Raw genomic sequence first — 15,977 nt, forward strand, 5'->3', positions numbered from 1 at the left:
GTGAATAAACACGTTTTAAGCCCTCAAAGTGAGCATTTGGGTCCTTTTAAGTCACTTTTAACCATAAGCCAAATCTTGAGTTTTGGCTCCCTAGAAGCATGAAAATGACGATAACGATGCTCATTTTATCTCCAAAAGTGATGATCCACCTCTGAGAGTTAAAATTAGTTGAAAGATGAACTTTTTCACAACGGAACATTTTGGTCATCTCAGAGTCATTTCATCAGGTCGCGGGTCATCGATCGTTTTGCATGAAAAATTGAACGTTCTCGCATGAACATTAATTCACTCTAAATATTGTTTATATCTCTTTCCGCAGTGAATAAACACGTTTTAAGCCCTCAAAGTGAGCATTTGGGTCCTTTTAAGTCACTTTTAACCATAAGCCAAATCTTGAGTTTTGGCTCCCTAGAAGCATGAAAATTACGATAACGATGCTCATTTTATCTCCAAAAGTGATGATCAACCTCTGAGAGTCAAAATTAGTTGAAAGATGAAAATTTTCAATACGGAACATTTTGGTCATCTCAGAGTAATTTCATCAGGTCGCGGGTCATCGATCGTTTTGCATGAAAAATTGAATGTTCTCGCATGAACAATAATTTACTCTAAATGTTGTTTATATCTCTTCCCGCAGTGAATAAACACGTTTTAAGCCCTCCAAGTGAGCATTTGGGTCCTTTTAAGTCACTTTTAACCATAAGCCAAATCTTGAGTTTTGGCTCCCTAGAAGCATGAAAATGACGATAACGATGCTCATTTTATCTCCAAAAGTGATGATCCACCTCTGAGAGTCAAAATTAGTTGAAAGATGAAAATTTTCAAAACGGAACATTTTGGTCATCTCAGAGTCATTTCATCAGGTCGCGGGTCATCGATCGTTTTGCATGAAAAATTGAACTTTCTCGCATGAACATTAATTCACTCTAACTATTGTTTATATCACTTCCCGCAGTGAATAAACACGTTTTAAGCCCTCGAAGTGAGAATTTGGGTCCTTTATAGTCACTTTTAACCATAAGCCAAATCTTGAGTTTTGGCTCCCTAGAAGCATGAAAATGACGATAACGATGCTCATTTTATCTCCAAAAGTGATGATCCACCTCTGAGAGTCAAAATTAGTTGAAAGATGAACTTTTTCAAAACGGAACATTTTGGTCATCTCAGAGTCATTTCATCAGGTCGCGGGTCATCGATCGTTTTGCATGAAAAATTGAACGTTCTCGCATGAACATTAATTCACTCTAAATATTGTTTATATCTCTTTCCGCAGTGAATAAACACGTTTTAAGCCCTCAAAGTGAGCATTTGGGTCCTTTTAAGTCACTTTTAACCATAAGCCAAATCTTGAGTTTTGGCTCCCTAGAAGCATGAAAATGACGATAACGATGCTCATTTTATCTCCAAAAGTGATGATCAACCTCTGAGAGTCAAAATTAGTTGAAAGATGAAAAATTTCAAAACGGACCATTTTGGTCATCTCAGAGCAATTTCATCAGGTCGCGGGTCATCGATCGTTTTGCATGAAAAATTGAACGTTCTCGCATGAACAATAATTTACTCTAAATGTTGTTTATATCTCTTCCTGCAGTGAATAAACACGTTTTAAGCCCTCAAAGTGAGCATTTGGGTCCTTTTAAGTCACTTTTAACCATAAGCCAAATCTTGAGTTTTGGCTCCCTAGAAGCATGAAAATTACGATAACGATGCTCATTTTATCTCCAAAAGTGATGATCAACCTCTGAGAGTCAAAATTAGTTGAAAGATGAAAATTTTCAATACGGAACATTTTGGTCATCTCAGAGTAATTTCATCAGGTCGCGGGTCATCGATCGTTTTGCATGAAAAATTGAATGTTCTCGCATGAACAATAATTTACTCTAAATGTTGTTTATATCTCTTCCCGCAGTGAATAAACACGTTTTAAGCCCTCCAAGTGAGCATTTGGGTCCTTTTAAGTCACTTTTAACCATAAGCCAAATCTTGAGTTTTGGCTCCCTAGAAGCATGAAAATGACGATAACGATGCTCATTTTATCTCCAAAAGTGATGATCCACCTCTGAGAGTCAAAATTAGTTGAAAGATGAACTTTTTCAAAACGGACCATTTTGGTCATCTCAGAGCAATTTCATCAGGTCGCGGGTCATCGATCGTTTTGCATGAAAAATTGAACGTTCTCGCATGAACATTAATTCACTCTAAATATTGTTTATATCTCTTTCCGCAGTGAATAAACACGTTTTAAGCCCTCAAAGTGAGCATTTGGGTCCTTTTAAGTCACTTTTAACCATAAGCCAAATCTTGAGTTTTGGCTCCCTAGAAGCATGAAAATGACGATAACGATGCTCATTTTATCTCCAATAGTGATGATCCACCTCTGAGAGTCAAAATTAGTTGAAAGATGAACATTTTCAAAACGGACCATTTTGGTCATCTCAGAGCAATTTCATCAGGTCGCGGGTCATCGATTGTTTTGCATGAAAAATTGAACATTCTCGCATGAACATTAATTCACTCTAACTATTGTTTATATCTCTTCCGGCAGTGAATAAACACGTTTTAAGCCATCGAAGTGAGCATTTTGGGCCTTTTAAGTCACTTTTAACCATGAGCCAAATCTTGAGTTTTGGCTCCCTAGAAGCATGAAAATGACGATAACGATGCTCATTTTATCTCCAAAAGTGATGATCCACCTCTGAGAGTCAAAATTAGTTGAAAGATGAACATTTTCAAAACGTAACATTTTGGTCATCTCAGAGCAATTTCATCAGGTCGCGGGTCATCGATCGTTTTGAACGAAAAATTGAACGTTCTCGCATGAACAATAATTTACTCTAAATGTTGTTTATATCTCTTCCCGCAGTGAATAAACACGCTTTAAGCCCTCGAAGTGAGCATTTGGGTCCTTTTAAGTCACTTTTAACCATAAGCCAAATCTTGAGTTTTGGCTCCCTAGAATCATGAAAATGACGACAACGATGCTCATTTTATCTCCAAAAGTGATGATCCACCTCTGAGAGTCAAAATTAGTTGAAAGATGAACTTTTTCAAAACGGACCATTTTGGTCATCTCAGAGCAATTTCATCGGGTCGCGGGTCATCGATCGTTTTGCATGAAAAATTGAACGTTCTCGCATGAACATTAATTCACTCTAAATATTGTTTATATCTCTTTCCGCAGTGAATAAACACGTTTTAAGCCCTCCAAGTGAGCATTTGGGTGCTTTTAAGTCACTTTTAACCATAAGCCAAATCTTGAGTTTTGGCTCCCTAGAAGCATGAAAATGACGATAACGATGCTCATTTTATCTCCAAAAGTGATGATCAACCTCTGAGAGTCAAAATTAGTTGAAAGATGAACATTTTCAAAACGGAACATTTTGGTCATCTCAGAGTAATTTCATCAGGTCGCGGGTCATCGATCGTTTTGCATGAAAAATTGAACGTTCTCGCATGAACAATAATTTACTCTAAATGTTGTTTATATCTCTTCCCGCAGTGAATAAACACGTTTTAAGCCCTCCAAGTGAGCATTTGGGTCCTTTTAAGTCACTTTTAACCATAAGCCAAATCTTGAGTTTTGGCTCCCTAGAAGCATGAAAATTACGATAACGATGCTCATTTTATCTCCAAAAGTGATAATCCCCCTCTGAGAGTCAAAATTAGTTGAAAGATGAAAATTTTCAAAACGGAACATTTTGGTAATCTCAGAGTCATTTCATCAGGTCGCGGGTCATCGATCGTTTTGCATGAAAAATTGAACGTTCTCGCATGAACATTAATTCACTCTAACTATTGTTTATATCTCTTCCCACAGTGAATAAACACGTTTTAAGCCATCGTAGTGAGCATTTGGGTCCTTTATAGTCACTTTTAACCATAAGCCAAATCTTGAGTTTTGGCTCCCTAGAAGCATGAAAAGGACGATAACGATGCTCATTTTATCTCCAAAAGTGATGATCCACCTCTGAGAGTCAAAATTAGTTGAAAGATGAAAATTTTCAAGACGGAACATTTTGGTCATCTCAGAGTCATTTCATCAGGTCGCGGGTCATCGATCGTTTTGCATGAAAAATTGAACGTTCTCGCATGAACATTAATTCACTCTAAATATTGTTTATATCTCTTTCCGCAGTGAATAAACACGTTTTAAGCCCTCAAAGTGAGCATTTGGGTCCTTTTAAGTCACTTTTAACCATAAGCCAAATCTTGAGTTTTGGCTCCCTAGAAGCATGAAAATGACGATAACGATGCTCATTTTATCTCCAAAAGTGATGATCCACCTCTGAGAGTTAAAATTAGTTGAAAGATGAACTTTTTCAAAACGGAACATTTTGGTCATCTCAGAGTCATTTCATCAGGTCGCGGGTCATCGATCGTTTTGCATGAAAAATTGAACGTTCTCGCATGAACATTAATTCACTCTAAATATTGTTTATATCTCTTTCCGCAGTGAATAAACACGTTTTAAGCCCTCAAAGTGAGCATTTGGGTCCTTTTAAGTCACTTTTAACCATAAGCCAAATCTTGAGTTTTGGCTCCCTAGAAGCATGAAAATTACGATAACGATGCTCATTTTATCTCCAAAAGTGATGATCAACCTCTGAGAGTCAAAATTAGTTGAAAGATGAAAATTTTCAATACGGAACATTTTGGTCATCTCAGAGTAATTTCATCAGGTCGCGGGTCATCGATCGTTTTGCATGAAAAATTGAATGTTCTCGCATGAACAATAATTTACTCTAAATGTTGTTTATATCTCTTCCCGCAGTGAATAAACACGTTTTAAGCCCTCCAAGTGAGCATTTGGGTCCTTTTAAGTCACTTTTAACCATAAGCCAAATCTTGAGTTTTGGCTCCCTAGAAGCATGAAAATGACGATAACGATGCTCATTTTATCTCCAAAAGTGATGATCCACCTCTGAGAGTCAAAATTAGTTGAAAGATGAAAATTTTCAAAACGGAACATTTTGGTCATCTCAGAGTCATTTCATCAGGTCGCGGGTCATCGATCGTTTTGCATGAAAAATTGAACTTTCTCGCATGAACATTAATTCACTCTAACTATTGTTTATATCACTTCCCGCAGTGAATAAACACGTTTTAAGCCCTCGAAGTGAGAATTTGGGTCCTTTATAGTCACTTTTAACCATAAACCAAATCTTGAGTTTTGGCTCCCTAGAAGCATGAAAATGACGATAACGATGCTCATTTTATCTCCAAAAGTGATGATCCACCTCTGAGAGTCAAAATTAGTTGAAAGATGAACTTTTTCAAAACGGAACATTTTGGTCATCTCAGAGTCATTTCATCAGGTCGCGGGTCATCGATCGTTTTGCATGAAAAATTGAACGTTCTCGCATGAACATTAATTCACTCTAAATATTGTTTATATCTCTTTCCGCAGTGAATAAACACGTTTTAAGCCCTCAAAGTGAGCATTTGGGTCCTTTTAAGTCACTTTTAACCATAAGCCAAATCTTGAGTTTTGGCTCCCTAGAAGCATGAAAATGACGATAACGATGCTCATTTTATCTCCAAAAGTGATGATCAACCTCTGAGAGTCAAAATTAGTTGAAAGATGAAAAATTTCAAAACGGACCATTTTGGTCATCTCAGAGCAATTTCATCAGGTCGCGGGTCATCGATCGTTTTGCATGAAAAATTGAACGTTCTCGCATGAACAATAATTTACTCTAAATGTTGTTTATATCTCTTCCTGCAGTGAATAAACACGTTTTAAGCCCTCGAAGTGAGCATTTGGGTCCTTTTAAGTCATTTTTAACCATAAGCCAAATCTTGAGTTTTGGCTCCCTAGAAGCATGAAAATGACTATAACGATGCTCATTTTATCTCCAAAAGTGATGATCCACCTCTGAGAGTGAAAATTAGTTGAAAGATGAAAATTTTCAAAACGGAACATTTTGGTCATCTCAGAGTCATTGCATCAGGTCGCGGGTCATCGATCGTTTTGCATGAAAAATTGAACGTTCTCGCATGAACATTAATTCACTCTAACTATTGTTTATATCTCTTCCCGCAGTGAATAAACACGTTTTAAGCCCTCGAAGTGAGCATTTTGGGCCTTTTCAGTCACTTTTAACCATGAGCCAAATCTTGAGTTTTGGCTCCCTAGAAGCATGAAAATGGCGATAATGATGCTCATTTTCTCTCCAAAAGTGATGATCCACCTCTGAGAGTCAAAATTAGTTGAAAGATGAACTTTTTCAAAACGGACCATTTTGGTCATCTCAGAGCAATTTCATCGGGTCGCGGGTCATCGATCGTTTTGCATGAAAAATTGAACGTTCTCGCATGAACATTAATTCACTCTAAATATTGTTTATATCTCTTTCCGCAGTGAATAAACACGTTTTAAGCCCTCCAAGTGAGCATTTGGGTGCTTTTAAGTCACTTTTAACCATAAGCCAAATCTTGAGTTTTGGCTCCCTAGAAGCATGAAAATGACGATAACGATGCTCATTTTATCTCCAAAAGTGATGATCAACCTCTGAGAGTCAAAATTAGTTGAAAGATGAACATTTTCAAAACGGAACATTTTGGTCATCTCAGAGTAATTTCATCAGGTCGCGGGTCATCGATCGTTTTGCATGAAAAATTGAACGTTCTCGCATGAACAATAATTTACTCTAAATGTTGTTTATATCTCTTCCCGCAGTGAATAAACACGTTTTAAGCCCTCCAAGTGAGCATTTGGGTCCTTTTAAGTCACTTTTAACCATAAGCCAAATCTTGAGTTTTGGCTCCCTAGAAGCATGAAAATTACGATAACGATGCTCATTTTATCTCCAAAAGTGATAATCCACCTCTGAGAGTCAAAATTAGTTGAAAGATGAAAATTTTCAAAACGGAACATTTTGGTAATCTCAGAGTCATTTCATCAGGTCGCGGGTCATCGATCGTTTTGCATGAAAAATTGAACGTTCTCGCATGAACATTAATTCACTCTAACTATTGTTTATATCTCTTCCCACAGTGAATAAACACGTTTTAAGCCATCGTAGTGAGCATTTGGGTCCTTTATAGTCACTTTTAACCATAAGCCAAATCTTGAGTTTTGGCTCCCTAGAAGCATGAAAAGGACGATAACGATGCTCATTTTATCTCCAAAAGTGATGATCCACCTCTGAGAGTCAAAATTAGTTGAAAGATGAAAATTTTCAAGACGGAACATTTTGGTCATCTCAGAGTCATTTCATCAGGTCGCGGGTCATCGATCGTTTTGCATGAAAAATTGAACGTTCTCGCATGAACATTAATTCACTCTAAATATTGTTTATATCTCTTTCCGCAGTGAATAAACACGTTTTAAGCCCTCAAAGTGAGCATTTGGGTCCTTTTAAGTCACTTTTAACCATAAGCCAAATCTTGAGTTTTGGCTCCCTAGAAGCATGAAAATGACGATAACGATGCTCATTTTATCTCCAAAAGTGATGATCCACCTCTGAGAGTTAAAATTAGTTGAAAGATGAACTTTTTCACAACGGAACATTTTGGTCATCTCAGAGTCATTTCATCAGGTCGCGGGTCATCGATCGTTTTGCATGAAAAATTGAACGTTCTCGCATGAACATTAATTCACTCTAAATATTGTTTATATCTCTTTCCGCAGTGAATAAACACGTTTTAAGCCCTCAAAGTGAGCATTTGGGTCCTTTTAAGTCACTTTTAACCATAAGCCAAATCTTGAGTTTTGGCTCCCTAGAAGCATGAAAATTACGATAACGATGCTCATTTTATCTCCAAAAGTGATGATCAACCTCTGAGAGTCAAAATTAGTTGAAAGATGAAAATTTTCAATACGGAACATTTTGGTCATCTCAGAGTAATTTCATCAGGTCGCGGGTCATCGATCGTTTTGCATGAAAAATTGAATGTTCTCGCATGAACAATAATTTACTCTAAATGTTGTTTATATCTCTTCCCGCAGTGAATAAACACGTTTTAAGCCCTCCAAGTGAGCATTTGGGTCCTTTTAAGTCACTTTTAACCATAAGCCAAATCTTGAGTTTTGGCTCCCTAGAAGCATGAAAATGACGATAACGATGCTCATTTTATCTCCAAAAGTGATGATCCACCTCTGAGAGTCAAAATTAGTTGAAAGATGAAAATTTTCAAAACGGAACATTTTGGTCATCTCAGAGTCATTTCATCAGGTCGCGGGTCATCGATCGTTTTGCATGAAAAATTGAACTTTCTCGCATGAACATTAATTCACTCTAACTATTGTTTATATCACTTCCCGCAGTGAATAAACACGTTTTAAGCCCTCGAAGTGAGAATTTGGGTCCTTTATAGTCACTTTTAACCATAAGCCAAATCTTGAGTTTTGGCTCCCTAGAAGCATGAAAATGACGATAACGATGCTCATTTTATCTCCAAAAGTGATGATCCACCTCTGAGAGTCAAAATTAGTTGAAAGATGAACTTTTTCAAAACGGAACATTTTGGTCATCTCAGAGTCATTTCATCAGGTCGCGGGTCATCGATCGTTTTGCATGAAAAATTGAACGTTCTCGCATGAACATTAATTCACTCTAAATATTGTTTATATCTCTTTCCGCAGTGAATAAACACGTTTTAAGCCCTCAAAGTGAGCATTTGGGTCCTTTTAAGTCACTTTTAACCATAAGCCAAATCTTGAGTTTTGGCTCCCTAGAAGCATGAAAATGACGATAACGATGCTCATTTTATCTCCAAAAGTGATGATCAACCTCTGAGAGTCAAAATTAGTTGAAAGATGAAAAATTTCAAAACGGACCATTTTGGTCATCTCAGAGCAATTTCATCAGGTCGCGGGTCATCGATCGTTTTGCATGAAAAATTGAACGTTCTCGCATGAACAATAATTTACTCTAAATGTTGTTTATATCTCTTCCTGCAGTGAATAAACACGTTTTAAGCCCTCGAAGTGAGCATTTGGGTCCTTTTAAGTCACTTTTAACCATAAGCCAAATCTTGAGTTTTGGCTCCCTAGAAGCATGAAAATGACTATAACGATGCTCATTTTATCTCCAAAAGTGATGATCCACCTCTGAGAGTGAAAATTAGTTGAAAGATTAAAATTTTCAAAACGGAACATTTTGGTCATCTCAGAGTCATTTCATCAGGTCGCGGGTCATCGATCGTTTTGCATGAAAAATTGAACGTTCTCGCATGAACATTAATTCACTCTAACTATTGTTTATATCTCTTCCCGCAGTGAATAAACACGTTTTAAGCCCTCGAAGTGAGCATTTTGGGCCTTTTCAGTCACTTTTAACCATGAGCCAAATCTTGAGTTTTGGCTCCCTAGAAGCATGAAAATGGCGATAACGATGCTCATTTTATCTCCAAAAGTGATGATCCACCTCTGAGAGTCAAAATTAGTTGAAAGATGAACTTTTTCAAAACGGACCATTTTGGTCATCTCAGAGCAATTTCATCAGGTCGCGGGTCATCGATCGTTTTGCATGAAAAATTGAACGTTCTCGCATGAACATTAATTCACTCTAAATATTGTTTATATCTCTTTCCGCAGTGAATAAACACGTTTTAAGCCCTCAAAGTGAGCATTTGGGTCCTTTTAAGTCACTTTTAACCATAAGCCAAATCTTGAGTTTTGGCTCCCTAGAAGCATGAAAATGACGATAACGATGCTCATTTTATCTCCAATAGTGATGATCCACCTCTGAGAGTCAAAATTAGTTGAAAGATGAACATTTTCAAAACGGACCATTTTGGTCATCTCAGAGCAATTTCATCAGGTCGCGGGTCATCGATTGTTTTGCATGAAAAATTGAACGTTCTCGCATGAACATTAATTCACTCTAACTATTGTTTATATCTCTTCCGGCAGTGAATAAACACGTTTTAAGCCATCGAAGTGAGCATTTTGGGCCTTTTAAGTCACTTTTAACCATGAGCCAAATCTTGAGTTTTGGCTCCCTAGAAGCATGAAAATGACGATAACGATGCTCATTTTATCTCCAAAAGTGATGATCCACCTCTGAGAGTCAAAATTAGTTGAAAGATGAACATTTTCAAAACGTAACATTTTGGTCATCTCAGAGCAATTTCATCAGGTCGCGGGTCATCGATCGTTTTGAACGAAAAATTGAACGTTCTCGCATGAACAATAATTTACTCTAAATGTTGTTTATATCTCTTCCCGCAGTGAATAAACACGCTTTAAGCCCTCGAAGTGAGCATTTGGGTCCTTTTAAGTCACTTTTAACCATAAGCCAAATCTTGAGTTTTGGCTCCCTAGAATCATGAAAATGACGACAACGATGCTCATTTTATCTCCAAAAGTGATGATCCACCTCTGAGAGTCAAAATTAGTTGAAAGATGAAAAATTTCAAAACGGACCATTTTGGTCATCTCAGAGTAATTTCATCAGGTCGCGGGTCATCGATCGTTTTGCATGAAAAATTGAACGTTCTCGCATGAACAATAATTTACTCTAAATGTTGTTTATATCTCTTCCCGCAGTGAATAAACACGTTTTAAGCCCTCCAAGTGAGCATTTGGGTCCTTTTAAGTCACTTTTAACCATAAGCCAAATCTTGAGTTTTGGCTCCCTAGAAGCATGAAAATGACGATAACGATGCTCATTTTATCTCCAAAAGTGATGATCCACCTCTGAAAGTCAAAATTAGTTGAAAGATGAAAATTTTCAAAACGGAACATTTTGGTAATCTCAGAGTCATTTCATCAGGTCGCGGGTCATCGTTCGTTTTGCATGAAAAATTGAACGTTCTCGCATGAACATTAATTCACTCTAACTATTGTTTATATCTCTTCCCGCAGTGAATAAACACGTTTTAAGCCCTCAAAGTGAGCATTTGGGTCCTTTTAAGTCACTTTTAACCATAAGCCAAATCTTGAGTTTTGGCTCCCTAGAAGCATGAAAACGACGATAACGATGCTCATTTTATCTCCAAAAGTGATGATCAACCTCTGAGAGTCAAAATTAGTTGAAAGATGAAAAATTTCAAAACGGACCATTTTGGTCATCTCAGAGTCATTTCATCAGGTCGCGGGTCATCGATCGTTTTGCATGAAAAATTGAACGTTCTCGCATGAACATTAATTCACTCTAACTATTGTTTATATCTCTTCCCGCAGTGAATAAACACGTTTTAAGCCCTCAAAGTGAGCATTTTGGGCCTTTTCAGTCACTTTTAACTATGAGCCAAATCTTGAGTTTTGGCTCCCTAGAAGCATGAAAATGGCGATAACGATGCTCATTTTATCTCCAAAAGTGATGATCCACCTCTGAGAGTCAAAATTAGTTGAAAGATGAACTTTTTCAAAACGGACCATTTTGGTCATCTCAGAGCAATTTCACCAGGTCGCGGGTCATCAATCGTTTTGCATGAAAAATTGAACGTTCTCGCATGAACATTAATTCACTCTAAATATTGTTTATATCTCTTTCCGCAGTGAATAAACACGTTTTAAGCCCTCAAAGTGAGCATTTGGGTCCTTTTAAGTCACTTTTAACCATAAGCCAAATCTTGAGTTTTGGCTCCCTAGAAGCATGAAAATGATGATAACGATGCTCATTTTATCTCCAAAAGTGATGATCAACCTCTGAGAGTCAAAATTAGTTGAAAGATGAAAATTTTCAAAACGGACCATTTTGGTCATCTCAGAGCAATTTCATCAGGTCGCGGGTCATCGATCGTTTTGCATGAAAAATTGAACGTTCTCGCATGAACAATAATTTACTCTAAATGTTGTTTATATCTCTTCCCGCAGTGAATAAACACGTTTTAAGCCCTCGAAGTGAGCATTTGGGTCCTTTATAGTCACTTTTAACCATAAGCCAAATCTTGAGTTTTGGCTCCCTAGAAGCATGAAAATGACGATAACGATGCTCATTTTATCTCCAAAAGTGATGATCCACCTCTGAGAGTCAAAATTAGTTGAAAGATGAACTTTTTCAAAACGGAACATTTTGGTCATCTCAGAGTCATTTCATCAGGTCGCGGGTCATCGATCGTTTTGCATGAAAAATTGAACGTTCTCGCATGAACATTAATTCACTCTAAATATTGTTTATATCTCTTTCCGCAGTGAATAAACACGTTTTAAGCCCTCAAAGTGAGCATTTGGGTCCTTTATAGTCACTTTTAACCATAAGCCAAATCTTGAGTTTTGGCTCCCTAGAAGCATGAAAATGACGATAACGATGCTCATTTTATCTCCAAAAGTGATGATCCACCTCTGAGAGTCAAAATTAGTTGAAAGATGAACTTTTTCAAAACGGAACATTTTGGTCATCTCAGAGTCATTTCATCAGGTCGCGGGTCATCGATCGTTTTGCATGAAAAATTGAACGTTCTCGCATGAACATTAATTCACTCTAAATATTGTTTATATCTCTTTCCGCAGTGAATAAACACGTTTTAAGCCCTCAAAGTGAGCATTTGGGTCCTTTTAAGTCACTTTTAACCATAAGCCAAATCTTGAGTTTTGGCTCCCTAGAAGCATGAAAACGACGATAACGATGCTCATTTTATCTCCAAAAGTGATGATCAACCTCTGAGAGTCAAAATTAGTTGAAAGATGAAAAATTTCAAAACGGACCATTTTGGTCATCTCAGAGTCATTTCATCAGGTCGCGGGTCATCGATCGTTTTGCATGAAAAATTGAACGTTCTCGCATGAACATTAATTCACTCTAAATATTGTTTATATCTCTTTCCGCAGTGAATAAACACGTTTTAAGCCCTCAAAGTGAGCATTTGGGTCCTTTTAAGTCACTTTTAACCATAAGCCAATTCTTGAGTTTTGGCTCCCTAGAAGCATGAAAATGGCGATAACGATGCTCATTTTATCTCCAAAAGTGATGATCCACCTCTGAGAGTCAAAATTAGTTGAAAGATGAACTTTTTCAAAACGGACCATTTTGGTCAACTCAGAGCAATTTCATCAGGTCGCGGGTCATCGATCGTTTTGCATGAAAAATTGAACGTTCTCGCATGAACAATAATTTACTCTAAATGTTGTTTATATCTCTTCCCGCAGTGAATAAACACGCTTTAAGCCCTCGAAGTGAGCATTTGGGTCCTTTTAAGTCACTTTTAACCATAAGCCAAATCTTGAGTTTTGGCTCCCTAGAAGCATGAAAATGACGATAACGATGCTCATTTTATCTCCAAAAGTGATGATCCACCTCTGAGGGTCAAAATTAGTTGAAAGATGAAAATTTTCAAGACGGAACATTTTGGTCATCTCAGAGTCATTTCATCAGGTCGCGGGGCATCGATCGTTTTGCATGAAAAATTGAACGTTCTCGCATGAACATTAATTCACTCTAAATATTGTTTATATCTCTTTCCGCAATGAATAAACACGTTTTAAGCCCTCAAAGTGAGCATTTGGGTCCTTTTAAGTCACTTTTAACCATAAGCCAAATCTTGAGTTTTGGCTCCCTAGAAGCATGAAAATGACGATAACGATGCTCATTTTATCTCCAAAAGTGATGATCAACCTCTGAGAGTCAAAATTAGTTGAAAGATGAAAATTTTCAAAACGGACCATTTTGGTCATCTCAGAGTAATTTCATCAGGTCGCGGGTCATCGATCGTTTTGCATGAAAAATTGAACGTTCTCGCATGAACAATAATTTACTCTAAATGTTGTTTATATCTCTTCCCGCAGTGAATAAACACGTTTTAAGCCCTCCAAGTGAGCATTTGGGTCCTTTTAAGTCACTTTTAACCATAAGCCAAATCTTGAGTTTTGGCTCCCTAGAAGCATGAAAATGACGATAACGATGCTCATTTTATCTCCAAAAGTGATGATCCACCTCTGAGAGTCAAAATTAGTTGAAAGATGAAAATTTTCAAAACGGAACATTTTGGTCATCTCAGAGTCATTTCATCAGGTCGCGGGGCATCGATCGTTTTGCATGAAAAATTGAACGTTCTCGCATGAACATTAATTCACTCTAAATATTGTTTATATCTCTTTCCGCAGTGAATAAACACGTTTTAAGCCCTCGAAGTGAGCATTTGGGTCCTTTTAAGTCACTTTTAACCATAAGCCAAATCTTGAGTTTTGGCTCCCTAGAAGCATGAAAATCGCGATAACGATGCTCATTTTATATCCAAAAGTGATGATCCACCTCTGAGAGTCAAAATTAGTTGAAAGATGAACTTTTTCAAAACGGACCATTTTGGTCATCTCAGAGCAATTTCATCAGGTCGCGGGTCATCGATCGTTTTGCATGAAAAATTGAACGTTCTCGCATGAACATTAATTCACTCTAAATATTGTTTATATCTCTTTCCGCAGTGAATAAACACGTTTTAAGCCCTCAAAGTGAGCATGTGGGTCCTTTTAAGTCACTTTTAACCATGAGCCAAATCTTGAGTTTTGGCTCCCTAGAAGCATGAAAATGACGATAACGATGCTCATTTTATCTCCAAAAGTGATGATCCACCTCTGAGAGTCAAAATTAGTTGAAAGATGAAAATTTTCAAAACGGAACATTTTGGTAATCTCAGAGTCATTTCATCAGGTCGCGGGTCATCGATCGTTTTGCATGAAAAATTGAACGTTCTCGCATGAACATTAATTCACTCTAACTATTGTTTATATCTCTTCCCGCAGTGAATAAACACGTTTTAAGCCCTCGAAGTGAGCATTTGGGTCCTTTATAGTCACTTTTAACCATAAGCCAAATCTTGAGTTTTGGCTCCCTAGAAGCATGAAAATGACGATAATGATGCTCATTTTATCTCCAAAAGTGATGATCCACCTCTGAGAGTCAAAATTAGTTGAAAGATGAACTTTTTCAAAACGGAACATTTTGGTCATCTCAGAGTCATTTCATCAGGTCGCGGGTCATCGATCGTTTTGCATGAAAAATTGAACGTTCTCGCATGAACATTAATTCACTCTAAATATTGTTTATATCTCTTTCCGCGGTGAATAAACACGTTTTAAGCCCTCAAAGTGAGCATTTGGGTCCTTTTAAGTCACTTTTAACCATAAGCCAAGTCTTGAGTTTTGGCTCCCTAGAAGCATGAAAATGACGATAACGATGCTCATTTTATCTCCAAAAGTGATGATCAACCTCTGAGAGTCAAAATTAGTTGAAAGATGAAAAATTTCAAAACGGACCATTTTGGTCATCTCAGAGTCATTTCATCAGGTCGCGGGTCATCGATCGTTTTGCATGAAAAATTGAACGTTCTCGCATGAACATTAATTCACTCTAACTATTGTTTATATCTCTTCCCGCAGTTAATATACACGTTTTAAGCCCTGGAAGTGAGCATTTTGGGCCTTTTCAGTCACTTTTAACCATAAGCCAAATCTTGAGTTTTGGCTCCCTAGAAGCATGAAAATGGCGATAACGATGCTCATTTTATATCCAAAAGTGATGATCCACCTCTGAGAGTCAAAATTAGTTGAAAGATGAACTTTTTCAAAACGGACCATTTTGGTCATCTCAGAGCAATTTCATCAGGTCGCGGGTCATCGATCGTTTTGCATGAAAAATTGAACGTTCTCGCATGAACATTAATTCACTCTAAATATTGTTTATATCTCTTTCCGCAGTGAATAAACACGTTTTAAGCCCTCAAAGTGAGCATTTGGGTCCTTTTAAGTCACTTTTAACCATAAGCCAAATCTTGAGTTTTGGCTCCCTAGAAGCATGAAAATGACGATAACGATGCTCATTTTATCTCCAAAAGTGATGATCAACCTCTGAGAGTCAAAATTAGTTGAAAGATGAAAAAATTCAAAACGGACCATTTTGGTCAAATCAGAGCAATTTCATCAGGTCGCGGGTCATCGATCGTTTTGCATGAAAAATTGAACGTTCTCGCATGAACAATAATTTACTCTAAATGTTGTTTATATCTCTTCCTGCAGTGAATAAACACGTTTTAAGCCCTCGAAGTGAGCATTTGTGTCCTTTTAAGTCACTTTTAACCATAAGCCAAATCTT

The sequence above is a fragment of the Lissotriton helveticus genome, chromosome 8 (genome assembly GCF_964261635.1).
Source record: "Lissotriton helveticus chromosome 8, aLisHel1.1, whole genome shotgun sequence".
Taxonomy (NCBI): domain Eukaryota; kingdom Metazoa; phylum Chordata; class Amphibia; order Caudata; family Salamandridae; genus Lissotriton; species Lissotriton helveticus.